The sequence below is a fragment of the Hydra vulgaris genome, chromosome 08 (genome assembly GCF_038396675.1).
Source record: "Hydra vulgaris chromosome 08, alternate assembly HydraT2T_AEP".
Taxonomy (NCBI): Eukaryota; Metazoa; Cnidaria; class Hydrozoa; order Anthoathecata; family Hydridae; genus Hydra; species Hydra vulgaris.
In genome coordinates, this window is record NC_088927.1 from 67,903,261 (window position 1) to 67,917,463 (window position 14,203).

At 29.3% G+C, this 14,203-nt stretch overlaps 1 protein-coding gene across 5 annotated transcripts in view; it reads left to right on the forward strand.

Annotated features, from left to right (window-relative positions):
* The window catches only part of LOC136084084 (uncharacterized), a 113,338-nt gene that overhangs the window by 5,887 nt on the left and 93,248 nt on the right, over positions 1-14,203 (forward strand). The window contains exon 3 of one of the 5 annotated variants that reach the window (XM_065804231.1): positions 1,543-1,585. The exons of the other annotated variants lie outside the window; for them this stretch is intronic. The gene's annotated coding sequence lies outside the window, so the exon portion shown is untranslated. The remainder of the gene's footprint in view (positions 1-1,542; positions 1,586-14,203) is intronic. 5 annotated transcript variants of the gene reach the window in all.

Consider the following 14,203-nt stretch of genomic DNA (forward strand, 5'->3'; position numbering starts at 1 on the left):
ATTCTGAAATAATTCTACAGCGCTTGATTAAATCTCGAACGAATTTGCACCACTTGTTACCAGCATTTGTTTTATCAGTTTGTTTAAGTACAGTAATTGAAAAACCCACTTGTCCAGCATTTCTTTCTTTTTTATTTTCCGTTCTATCTTTATTTTCATTCCATTTTATCATGTTTTTATTTCTAAGCGGTATGAAATGTTAAGAATACAATATAAAGTTCTTATTTGGCATTATATAATAATCCAATGGAAAAGTTCTTTTTTGTTTACTTCTTCATCCCCATTTAATGACAATGTCATTAATTAACTTGGCGTGATTATCGTTTCTCGTTCGCTTCTTGAACTTAACAAAAACGATAGATTATGTGACCAAAGAGAGCGTGAAGAGGTATTTCTGCAGGGTTTTATGTTATTATAACCTTTGAGGATAATATAAAAACTTAATATCTTTAACTCTGTGGTACGAAGGATATAGCTAGCAATTTAAGCTTCCAGCTTGTTTGCAATTTTTTCAGTACTGTTGAATGGAGCGATTAACATCAACGATTAGTGCAAATTTCTCTTCTGCCGACAATTTGCTAGTTGTTTTAGAAATGATTATCGTGTCTTTCTCATAATTGGTCTTTGTTGTGGAGAAAAAAATAAACCAATTAACAATTGAAGCTGAATCACTTTTTCCTTTATTCTTCGGCTTCATTGCCGTGGCTATATTTTAGCTTGACTCCAAGAAATGTTGCACTTTTTTGATTTTTAAGACCACAAGTTCTGAAAGGCTTAAAACACTTTACAGTGGGCCAGAATTCACTCTTAATTAAATATTCGGTCTTTATTTACTAAACTTAGCATGAGTACTAATATGAGGTCTGCGTTTATTATGAAAGTGGTTTATTTTATATTCGGTTGCTATGAATAGCTAATCTTGCTTAGCAACAACCTGTTTTTGTTAATTACAGCTGTTTTATGTGTGCTATGTACTAGTGTACAATACAAACATAGCTAAACTCATTTAACATTAAAAACATATATATAATTTTCTACGTACGTTTTGTTTTGCATATGTATTTATAATGTCATTATCGTTCATATCTATGGTAAGTGCAGATTCAATAGATAGAATTGTTAACTTATTGAGGCATTCACACCAGTCATTCCCAACCTGAAATAAAACCTAACCCTCTTTAATGCTAAAAATTTATTAAATAACTTCTGAATTGTATACAATCGTTAGCAAATAAAGTGGAAAGATTATTTTTTATATATATTTTTAAGTGTTTCTGCTTTTTTGTAAATTTCTGATGGTGATTTTATTATTTGAAACAAAAAGTTAAATTTTTTTTTGGCTTCATCATAGCACAATTTATTTATTTCTAGTTTAGAATGTAGTTTATCAATAATAGCATAATATCTATTAATCCATAAAGAGTCTTGAATTTCAAAATATATTTCTCCTTTTTTTTCATCTGTAGTTAATTTTCTTTTTTATTTGCGTATTTTTTGATATGCTTTGTGTCCCGATTTATTAATTGCTCTCTCTTTTCATAGATATCAATCATACTACTCAGATCTAATACATATCAAATTAACGGTTTGTATAAACTTACAATTGTTTTTAAATAAGTCTTAACTGGCTGTAATTTCTAGTATATTACCTCTTAATGTTGCCATTATAATCGTTTCAAGATTATTCCATTAGCTTCTGATCTTGTGATTGACTTTTGCGATTAATCATCTTTGATAAATGACAGTGCATTAAATATTTCAATTATTGTTTAAACTAACTTTTGCATCAGATCTGGTTGACCACCTGTATCCCATAGTTTTTAAGTGATACATTTTCTGTTTTTATTAAACTGTTTTGAAGTATTTCTCATCTATATATAAAAGCACTTAAAAAGTTATAGATATTTTAAAGCAAAATAAAAAACTCTTCAGCATTTCTACAACAGTCCACAGCGCATCCACCATCAAGATTTAAGAAGTGTGCCAAGCATAGTACAAATGTAGCTAAAGGATTAACTTCTTTAATGCGAGCTCAAGGTCCTGTATACCTACCAGACATGTTAGACGCATTGTAATCGTAACCACGATGTTAGACGCATTGTAATCGAACCAAATTCAAATTCTTAAATTAAAAACCATATGCTAACTATTCAACTAACAAGCTGTTTATAAGCTTAACGGTGAAAAGGAAAAAAAGAGAAAAGGAAAAGCGAAGGAAATTATTTTGGAGAATAAAAAAGATAAATATGAAAATAAAGTAAAAATAAGAAAATTATTGAAAGGTATAAACGAACTAAAAGATTTAAGAAAAAATAAAACAATAAAATGAATAAAAGAACAAAAAATTTAATAAAACAAAAACAAAAACAAAAATAAAAATCAATTAAAAGCAAAGCACTAAAAAACGTAAAAAAACGTTCAAAATAATTATAGAAAGAACTACTTAAAATGAATTGCTACCTATTTTTCTACACTGTTTTTTTCGCCAAAAATAAAAAAAGATTATTATTTTTTATTTTTTTATTTTTTTATATTTTGTAAGACACGTACCAGAAATAATCTGCGCGTGTTTTGATGTGGTGTTTACGGAAACCGTGCATCATTTTAAATAGCTAATTGTTTTGAAATGTCATTATATTAGTGTTATTCAAAAATTTAAACAACACTGTTATTTAAACAATTAGTTTTAATAAAATGTCATCACATCAACATAAGAAGCAAGAAAAATTTTGCATTTTCTCGTTGAAAATCCTCGTTTTTCAAACAAAACAATTTCTAAAGAGTTGCTGGTTGCTTTGAGAACAGTGCAGAGCGTAGTGAAACGATTTCATGACACTGGTACAATCAAAAGAAATCAGGAAGTGGAAGAAAAAAATGTTTTGTTAGACGAGATCTTGGTAAAAAAGTGAAAGATGCCTTAGACAGTAAACTGGAGATAACTGTTCGAACTTTAGCGAATAAATTCAAAACAAGTGTTTTCACTATACAAAGAGTAAAGAGAAATTGTGGTTATAAATCTTACAAAAAGAAAAATGTTCCTCGTCGTGAAGAAAAGCAAAAAAATGTCGCAATTCGTTGTTCAAAGCTGCTCTATAAAAATTTATGTGTCAAGAAATCTTGTTTGATTATTGACGATGAAACTTATTGCGCTGCATATTTCCGATCTCTTCCAGGACACCAATATTACTCAGCAATTAATCGCAAGAAACTGAATTCCAATTATAAATGCATTGGAATGCAAAACTTTGCTAAAAAATTCTTAGTTTGGCAAGCAATTTGTGAATGTGGGGATAGAAGCTCTTGTTTTGTGACTATGGGAACAATTAACACCAAAAGATTGCCTCAAGAAACGTCTTTCGCCGTTTTTAAGAATACACACGGATAACCCGTTATTTTGGCCCAATTTAGCATCATGCCACTACTCAGGGACAACTTTAAAATGGCTTAGAGAACATAAAGTAGATTTCGTTGAAAAATACTGCAATCCACCAAATGTCCCGAACTACGTCCAATTGAAAGATATTGGGCTCTTATCAAAAGAAAACCAAGGTTCAATGTAAAAGAAGCCAGAAACATTAAAGATTTCAAAAATAAATGGATTAGAGCTACCAAGAAAGTCCAGCCGAAAACCGTGCAAAACGGTGATGTTGAGTGTAAAACGCAAAGTGCGCGCGTTCTCACGCACAAAACTTGACAAACTTTTTTAAGTGAAATTTAAGATAATTAATATATGTACTTTCAAAATATATATAACATTCAATATCGAAATACAATAGTTAAAAAATATCCTTTAAAATGTCCGCGCAGATTTTTTCTGGTACATGTCTTAGAAGTTTTTCTGTTAGCATTTTTGTAGTTTTTGCTTTCGTTTTGTAGTTTTTGTGTTTCGCTTTAGTAAACTTTATGCAAACTTTATGCCGTTTGCATAAAGTTTGTTATTATTTGTGCTGTTGTTGCTAATTATTTTTATTGCTGTTCACTGCTTATTTTGCTAATTTTTCTTCACCTTTCTTTTTTCATTCAAATAACAAAAAATTATATTTTTTAATTTAATTTTATTTTGTACAAAATTTTGTGTTTGCATTTTCGTTTTGTAGTTTTTGTGTTTGCGTAAAGTTTGTTTTTATTTGTGCTGTTTTGCTAATTATTTTTGTTTTTGTTTGGTGTTTTTATTAATTGAGTGTTTTAATACTTTTTGACTTATTATTTATTTTATTATAGCTTTATCGTTATTATTATTATTTTTAAATTAATTTAAACTAAGCATGCTTTTATTTTTTATTATTGCTGTTGATTTTTTGTTTGTTTGTTAATTTTATTTAGGCGTCACTACAATGACTAGTTTTTAACTATATGAGTGACACCTAACCTAATTTGGCAAAAATTATAAAAAACTTGTAATTTTTCAATTTTTAGTTGAATAAATGGATAAAAAAAAGAAAGCTTTAGAGTTAAAAATAATGATATTATTTTCACAAAAAAATATGTGATTACCCAACTTTGTGATCACCATGTCTGAAAATATTAACAATAAAATAAAAACTGCTTTTTTTAAAATGATTTTTTTTTAAATTCGGCACATTTCAATGCCTATTCCATTATTCATTTGTTACAGCTTTAAACAAAATTAGCATCCACAGCTGTGGCTAAGTATTACCTTTTAATTGTTAAAATGTAATGAAATAGCAATCAATGGTGTTGTTATGCAAAAATAATTAAAAAAGTTAGAGATCCATTGCAACTAAATAAAAATTTAACTTCCATAAAAAGTGTTTGTCTTATTTTAATACACACATGTAATATAGTGTGCATAGCACGAATAAAAAACTGTTGAAATAACGTAATGTACAAAAAAGTTGTTACTATATTTAAAACCATATTTTTAAACCAAAGTTTTTTCATTTTTCCTCAACCATTTGTATAGACTCGGTTTGAACGCAAACTCAAGATGAAGTTGCCCGTAAATACAAAATTCTACATATATAACAATCATATTTTCAATGGCATTTTTTTGTAAACTCAGTACTTTTAAAGTTTTGTTAACACATACTTGTGTTCGATGTTTCCACCTCATATCCGGTTGTACAAAAATACCTACAGTATTGGACAGAACATTTGCAACCAACATCGAACAATGCTAAAAAGTGTTCCTAATTTTACATGTCTTAAAAACGAAACGAACTATACTACCATAGCAAACAGTTCAGGAGTGCAACTTTTTTGGTTTGTTTCTTTTTCTTAAGTCTGGTCTGTGTCAACATCGCGGAAATTTTTTTAATACTTAAAGGAAGTATTCAGAGGTTTCCAGAAATTTCCAGAAGCTTCCAGAAATTTTCAGAAGAAGCATCTGGAAGCATCCAGTAGCATCCAGAAATATCCAGAAACATTCAGAAGCATCCAGACGCATCCAGAAGCTTCCAGAAGCATCGAAAAGAAGTATCTAGAACCTTCCAGAACAGGTTCACACAGGTTCATTTTACTGTATAAAAGACATGTAAATCGACATGTAATTCAGTCAGTATATGGAAGTCAATCAGTCAGTATTATCAAGACAGTTTATCGAAGTGAGTTTTATCAAAATGTTTTATCGAGGAACATCAATACAAGAAGTGAAATACAACAAGTCTTTCATTACATACAACACAGTCCGCATCCAACCAAGACGTTGTGTTCCACAGAGCATTATTGTATCTTCACAAGGTAAATGTAACACGGTAAACCTTGAGAAGCGTGATTATTTATTTTTATTATTTTTATGACTTCATGTGCAAAAATGGCTCCCGACAGTATTGGATTGGAACTAAGAAAGAAAATTATTGGCGATTACATAAGTGGAATGTCACAAAAAAGTATTTGTGATAAATATTGCGTGAAAAAATGGACCGTATCAAAACTATGTTCCAAATATCGTTCTACGGGGAAGTTGACAGCAAATAACAAAGGTGGAAGACCGCGTTCCACCACTTCTAGAGAGGATTCTATGATCGTCAGATCTGTCATGAAGGATCCCTGGATATCATCAGTCGAGATATAAAAGCAATTAGAGCTGCCTGTATCGGACCGAACAATCAGACAACGTGCTTTTGAAGCCGAATTGTTTTCTCGACACCCTGCAAAGAAACCGCTGATTTCCCTAAAAAACCAGAAGAAAAGACTCCTGTTTGCTACATCTTATATTGACTGGAATGTGCAGAAATGGCGAACTGTCCTGTTCAGCGATGAATCGAAGTTCAACATCATTGGGAGCGATGGATTTGTCGTGTACGTCGACCGGTTGGAAAACACCTTGATTTTCGTTACTGCCATAAGACCGTGAAGCATGGTGGAGACAATGTAATGGTCTGGGCGTGTTTTTCTGCTAACGGTCTAGGTCCAATACATCGAAACGATGGAACAATGGACCGTTTCATGTATAAAAATATCCTGAAAGATTTTATGTTACCTCATGCTAAATGGAATATGCCAATAAAATGGGTTTTTCAGCAAGACAACAATCCGAAACACACTGCAAAAGTAGTCAAGCAGTGGTTTCAAGACAACTACCTATTGGTGATGGATTGGCCGCCTCAATCCCCGGATCTCAACCCTATCGAGAACATGTGGGAGATCGTCAACTGCAGAATTGTTCGTGAAGGTGTTCGTAATAAGGATCAACTGTTTGAACAAATCCAAAAAGCCTGGGCAGCAATTCCAAAAAGTTTCATTGATCACCTGATCGAATCTATGTCTCGAAGATGCAAGGCAGTTATCGACAACAAAGGATTTGCCAGGAAATATTGATAGCGAAATACAGCTTGGTCAACATTTTGTCGAGTTGCACTTGTTTTGTCCAGAAGGAAATTAACTTTTTTTAATACTTTTGATTAATTTATTAATTTTCGTGTACAAATAATGAACCTTGTGATGAATAAAACTTGAAAAACTATGTCTCTAAACAGCTACATAGTTATTTCTCTAAATTGAAAAAATGCAGCACTTTGTATATAAAGAAACTAAATTAACATTATTTGGTTGCACTCGTTTTGTCCGAGTCTGTAGATCTTTCTCTAATACATTTATATAGAGAAAAAATTGTGTGTAATTTGTAGACAGGTTTGATCATATTTAAACTTTGACTTTTGTCTATAGCTGACCCTCTATGCATTTTAAATTCAAAGTTTCCAATGTCTTCTCTTTTTTTATAAATTTTTCTCAAATGTTTGATAAAAGTTTGTAAATTTGATTTGTAAATACATTAAAAGCATCATCAAACATTCCATCGTCTTTTATTTCTTCAATAACTAACTCATTACTAATTGAAACTTAAAGTATTTGGTGGTTTGTACCCATTTATTAAAAAAGAGTCATCCGGGAAATCGAAGGAGCCAAAAAGAAAAAACGTGTGCAGAATATACTTTTGGTTTTATTAACTTACAGGCATAAAGTTTAATTTCCATATCACCATACAATAATAATCGGTAATTATAATTATAAACTACATAATACTTGTAAAATAACTTTTCTAAAATTACTCATTTTTTAGTAGAATTCTAGAATTCAGTATAAGATATTTGTTAAAAGCTGTAAACAACAGTAATAATAAAAATTTTAACAATTTTTATACCAAAATAAAACAATTTAGAATAAAGGTTCAGACGAGCTATATTCACAATTACGAAAGATATCAAACCATTGCCTACAAACCTGTTTCACGACTTTAAAAATTCGTGGATAGAATAATTATTAAGTAGCTGCATTGATTTTGGTCTTTAAACACCATCTTTTGTTTTCGTCCATCTACTATCTACCATCTTTTGTTTTCGTCCATCTACTATCGAAGTATAAAACGAAAATAAACTTTGAGATAAGTTCAAAAAAATTTCACTCCTTCTAGGTTGTAAAAATAACGCACTATGCATCGGTGGATATCAAGTTGTTGTGTGTACGTTATTGACTTATAATTAATGACTATTAAAATTGTAGATTAACTGGGGAGGGGGGATGACGGAGATTGTGAGTCATTTGCTATACAAGCAGTTAATAAAACAACTAAAGATACATTTGTAGCAGCACTATATGGGCGCCAGCTAATGGTAATTCTAATCAATATGTTTGTAAACATTATATACTTTTGCAGTTTGAAGTTTTCGTGATTAATAAGCTAAAATGTGATAAGCTTATACTTGTTACGAGAAACCACATCTATTACACTAGTCAACGAAAAAAATTTTCTCCCTGTATTTTTTTCACTAATACAAATAAAGCTTGTTGAGCAGATTAAAAATCTGAAAACAGAGCACAAATGCCGGTTCACACTGAAGCCAATTTATGCTTCCCACTTATGCCAGTTTTTGCAACTGCTTCGCATTAATGCTAATGTCTGCGTATTATTTTGGCGCACTTATGCCAATTTACACATAAGCCAATTTATGCTTTGCACATATGATAGTTTGCACTTATGCCAGTTTGCACTCATGAACTTCATACTTATTCGGTGGTCTCCTTTTTTGTTAATGCATGTTGCAAAATTAAATTTCATACTTATTCGGTGGTCCTTTAATTGCATGTTGCAAACAAAAAAACAAGATACCAATTAAAACACAGCAAGCAAAAAAAGTTAAATGAAGAATCATTAATTCAGTAAAAGGTTAACCCTTCTCAATGAAAGGATGCTTGATTTTGATGAACTATAACCGGTGTCTGGAAGCACCAGTGATGATTTATGTTTTTTTTGTAAGAAAAAAAAAAAGTAGATAAAAACAACCAAATCAGTCTTTAAAGAAAGTATGCACACATATGAAGATTTGGAAAAGAAAAGGTAAATTGTAAATTGAATTACAATGTTTCAGTTTCATGTAAATTTTTACATGAAACTGATTGCTTAAATTAAACAGTATACCCTAACAAGTTATGGTCAAAAAATGCTAAACTTATTATTCTAATACAACTATGAAAAAATTTTTGTTATTATATCCGGTGGAAGCGCTTTCTTATTATTACAGTCTGGTATTCGGTAATCGACCGAATATATTTAATATTTGGACGAATACTGAATAGTTAAAAAAAGTAGCCAAATAGGCCAAATACGAAATACTGACCGAATATTCGTAACATCTCACTTAAAATGTTTGAATAAACTTATAAAGCAAAATCAATGTCTTTATCATAAAATAAAGAAACTTTATGCAAACAACTCTTTCTTTCAAGAACACTTTCATAATATATCTGTGAATTTACATTTTTTAATGCGATTCCGCGCATAAGGAACCATGACGTACTATTAAAAATGCGCGTGCACAAAATTATCGGAAGTGTGAGAGTCTTTTTAAGAAGAGATCTATTTCCTGTGACAGTGGAGGATAGGGGTATTCCTTCCCCCGCCATAATCTGAAAGTCCTAATATATTTTAGAAATGAAGGACCTATTTTTTTATTTAAGAGATGCACATGTGATACAAAATACAAAAATATTTAAATATCCTTCCTCCCCCATGCCTTCCTCCTTCCACCAAAAAATGGATTCGTGACTAGCAATTTCTATAACTTCTGTAAAATGTAGTAAACATAGAAAATACCTGTTAAAGGTGATTCACCACTAAAAAAAACAAAAAAATCCCTAAATTTCATAATTTCAAATTAAAAAGTGTTTTAGAGCAAAATCAGTCAATTTTAAACAAAATTTAGAAAAACGATCATTATTTCATATCAATTAGAAATTAGAGCTTTATATTTGGCAAACAGTTTAATGCAAATAAAATGAAGGGCCTCAATCAAAACGCGGCCGTGGCGCAGTGGTTAGAGCGCTTGCATTATAAGCAGGAGATCCAGGTTCGAAACAAGCTCTGGACAAATTTTCGCGTCAAGGTAAGGAAGGAGGCGTGAACTTCCTGGTTAAATGCACTTCCGCGGTGTTCTGTGACAAGACCGTAAGGACTTCTTGGGGCACCTAAAAAATTAATAAAAAATTAAAAAAAAAATGTATATAGGTATATGCTATACTCTTAGTAAAAGCTGAAATTTTTGATTTCTTTTGGGAAAAACATCAAATTTTGGAGGGTTGGCTAACGAAATAAAATAATAGAATTTAAATAATTCATTAACTACTGGAAGGCTATGATTTGCCTTCCATTCAGCATAACCTGGATTATTCTGTTTTCTTTTCCACGTTCTACATCCCCTACAATACCCTAATAAAAGACGTCTAAGTCAATACATCACTCCTCTGAAATAGTGGTCACCACACCATTTAGTGAAGCATGTCCGCGTTTTTGCCATGAGCCATCTAAAGAAACCCTGATCAGTTTTTTTTGGAAATTTAAAACTTCAATTTTAGATTTGTCCTTCTCTTGATATTTTTTGATTGCTGTTTAACTACGTCATCTGCTCTAAGACCGTTAAAAATGATAGACGAGGCTTTTTCGTAAATCGTTGAAGCCACAGTTTTTCTGCGTATGTGATGTCACTTTGTGGCAAAGAAACTAGAAAAACAAACTTGAAATAAGATTTTATTTAAATTTAAAAAAAACTCCTTCTAATAAAGATATATGAAATAAATTTTCATGGGATATATTCTAATAAAGACAAAAACTATTTATTTGTTACTTTTAATAAATGTAATAAATGCTTATCCGTGAAATGATATATCAGTACAAGTTTTATATGTTTTTATACAATTGTATGCAACATAATTAAAGTTAAAAAATATATGATAAATGCAAGTCAAAAAATATATGATAAATGCAAAAGGAAACTTAACGCATAAAGGTTTATTTTGCAACAAACCGACGTAAATGGGCAATATTTTTTTGGCTTATTTTTTCAATTGGCGTTTAATAGCTGAGACTATTAATCTTTTGTTTTTAATTATAATCATAAGAATAAACTTTTTTTTACGACTTTGTTTTAAGTAGTCTAAGATCTTTTTATTCCATTTGTATAGCGTTACGTATAAACATTTGTAAGTGTAAACGTCTTTAGCATATGTTGAGTTTGCAAGCCTTATATAGAGATAATCGCGTATAATAAATTTATAAAATGAGAAAACTTAAAAATTCTATTTTGAACTTTAGAAATCTTTTTTGCTGTATTTTTTTGTTGTTGTTGTTGATATAAGAATAGAAGCGAAATTGAAAAAAATTTCAAAATTTATTACGCTGAGTATAGGTCTTAAACCCCCAAAACAAAACTGATGACATCGCACTTAACCACTGAGCTATCAATGAAGTGCATTTAGCAGAAAAACAAACCTAATTATAAGTAGTGAACGGAAACTTTCGGCTTCGGCCGAAACCGAAACCGAAATTTCTGCTTCAACAATTTGTTTACTTTTCCTGTTTTGGCCGAAATTTCGGTTCAAACCGCAACCGAAATAAACCGAAACTTTTATAAGACTTTTTTTAAGTTTTTTTATAGAGTGTGATCATGAAATTTTACAATGGAAAATAATCGATAAAAAAACTGGTTTATGGAATCATTTTACCGTGACAGCTAGTGATTTCAAATATGGAACTTGCAATATCTGCAATTTGAAAATATCTCGTGGATCGCACAATCCAAAACTTCAATCACTTAGCGGACTTTCATCACATTTAAGAAGTCGTTTACTCTAAAAAATCTCCTAACTGAAAAAGCAATACTTACAACTACCGGCAGTCCTGAAAATATACCAACCTCAGATCAAGTTGAGCCTATTACAATTAAAAAAAAGAACAATCCCCTTGTTTGACACCAGAACAAAACAGCAGAGGGCTGAAATGTTGCAATTTGCAATGCCTGGTTGGGTTGACAATGTCTCAAAAATTGATTCAAACTCCGAAGAAGATCTGAAATTTCATAGATTTATATTAGAAAACAACATTAAAAGCAAAGTTTGTATTGGCAAATGTAGCAAAGAGATTTCTTAGACATCCACCAACATCTACCAAAGTAAAAAGGTCGTTTTTAACTGATGGAGGCATTCTTTCAAACTAAAGAAACAGACTTTCGCCAGAAAACATGAAAAAGATTAGATATTTATAAAATAATTTTTTTAACTTTGATTCAGTGATCATAAAAGGTTCAGGGATTTTAAACATTCTTTTTCAAATTTCGGCCGAAATTTCAGTATTGGTTTCGGCTACGGCTTAACTGAACCGAAATTTCGGTAATTTCGGTTTCGGCTCAAATTTCGGTTTCGGTCGATCACTAATTATAAGTCTCTTCGAAGCTCTACGTATGCGTTAAATGTGCGCATGTTAAGTTTTTTGCTCTTGAATGTTTTTTTCAGAATAAACTATTTTACTAAAAAATATTGAGGTAAATAAGGAATTGGTATATATTTATATAAATAATCGGTGTGGAATAGATATATGTATAGACGGGTTGCTTTGTTTACATTTTTAAGCGCACGCGCAAAAAACGACAGGCAAAACATGTTAAAATTTAACTTAAAATCCTGCGTATTTTCGAAACAGTGCAGTTACTTTCTCTAAATATAAGTTCCCTTTTTCAAATCATGCCTGATAATAAATTTTACATATATATATATATATATATATATATATATATATATATATATATATATATATATATATATATATATATATATATATATATATATATATATACACACAAATAATTATTATTTAAATAAATATTATACTACTTAGTATATAATATATATATATATATATATATATATATATATATATATATATATATATATATATATATATATATATAAGGTAAGTATGGGTATTAAGGCCCACCTAAAAAAATGAAAATGTAAAGAAATGCTGATTTTTTTTTGCTGCCAGTGATAAAACCAGATAACTCTAATATTTTAATGTCGAAAAAAAGTTTCACAATTTATTTTTTCCCTAAGTTTGGATTAGTGGGCCTATTACCCGCCGGGCCTTAATACCCACACTTACCTTATATATATATATATATATATATATATATATATATATATATATATATATATATATATATATTAAATACTAAGTAGTATAATATTTATTTAAATAATAATTATTTGTGTATATACAAAATATATATATATAAAAATATATATATATTATATACTACTACATATTTATATATATATATATATATATATATATATATATATATATATATATATATATATATATATATATATATTATATACTACTGTATATTTATATACACATATAAACAATATTTATATGTAAATATAAATATACAGTACTGTATATTTATATACACATATAAATATTGTTTATATGTGTATATAAATATACAGTAGTATATAGTATATATATAAATATGTAGTAGTATATAATATATTTATATATATATATTTTGTATATACACAAATAAATATTATTTATATGTGTATACATATATATATATATATTATATATATACGTAAATATATATATATATATATATATATATATATATATATATATATATATATATATATATATATATATATATATATATATATATATATATATATATTAATGGATCAGAAAAAATAATCTACGATATTTTAAAAATTTTGGATATTTATTAGGTTTATAAAATGTTTTATGAAATAAATTTTGTCAATGAATCATTTTGGTCATCTTTCCACAACTCTAAGCTGTTTCTATATTTATAGAGAATTTCATTTAAAAAATACCCATTCCATAACAATTTTATTTTTTAATTCCATCTGGATTTGCACTTAGGATAATCAACATCAATGTACAAACCTGAGACAGAAATGGAAAGATTTATTTGTTGTAGAGACATCGCATTCAAAAATTTATATTTTGCAATTACTTTCTATTTTAAGATTATAGTCTGTTGGAATATAGCAAACAATTTCAGAATATTACACTATTTGATTTATAAAGACTTGTGAGGGGTTATCAATATTTGCATTGTACCCCATTTTATGAACAGTTTCAGTATTTCATAAACAGATGAAGTCCAGCCCTGTGGATTTTTCAAGAGTGTTTTTCCTTTAAGTTTTAGAAAAAAATTAGTATTAAGTTGATTTTGATGAGATTTCATAAACAATTTGAATAAAACTTTTGATTCTTCTGTAATTTTATCTTGGCTTTCGTTAATAAGCAATGGCTCATAATGAGCAGTAATTGGTTTAGCCTGAACTTTAGAAGCAAAGTAAAGCTCATTTTCATATGCAGCGTCTGTTTCATTACAGTCTCTGTTTCATCAATTTACCAACTAATAATTTTAAAAACAACAGCTTT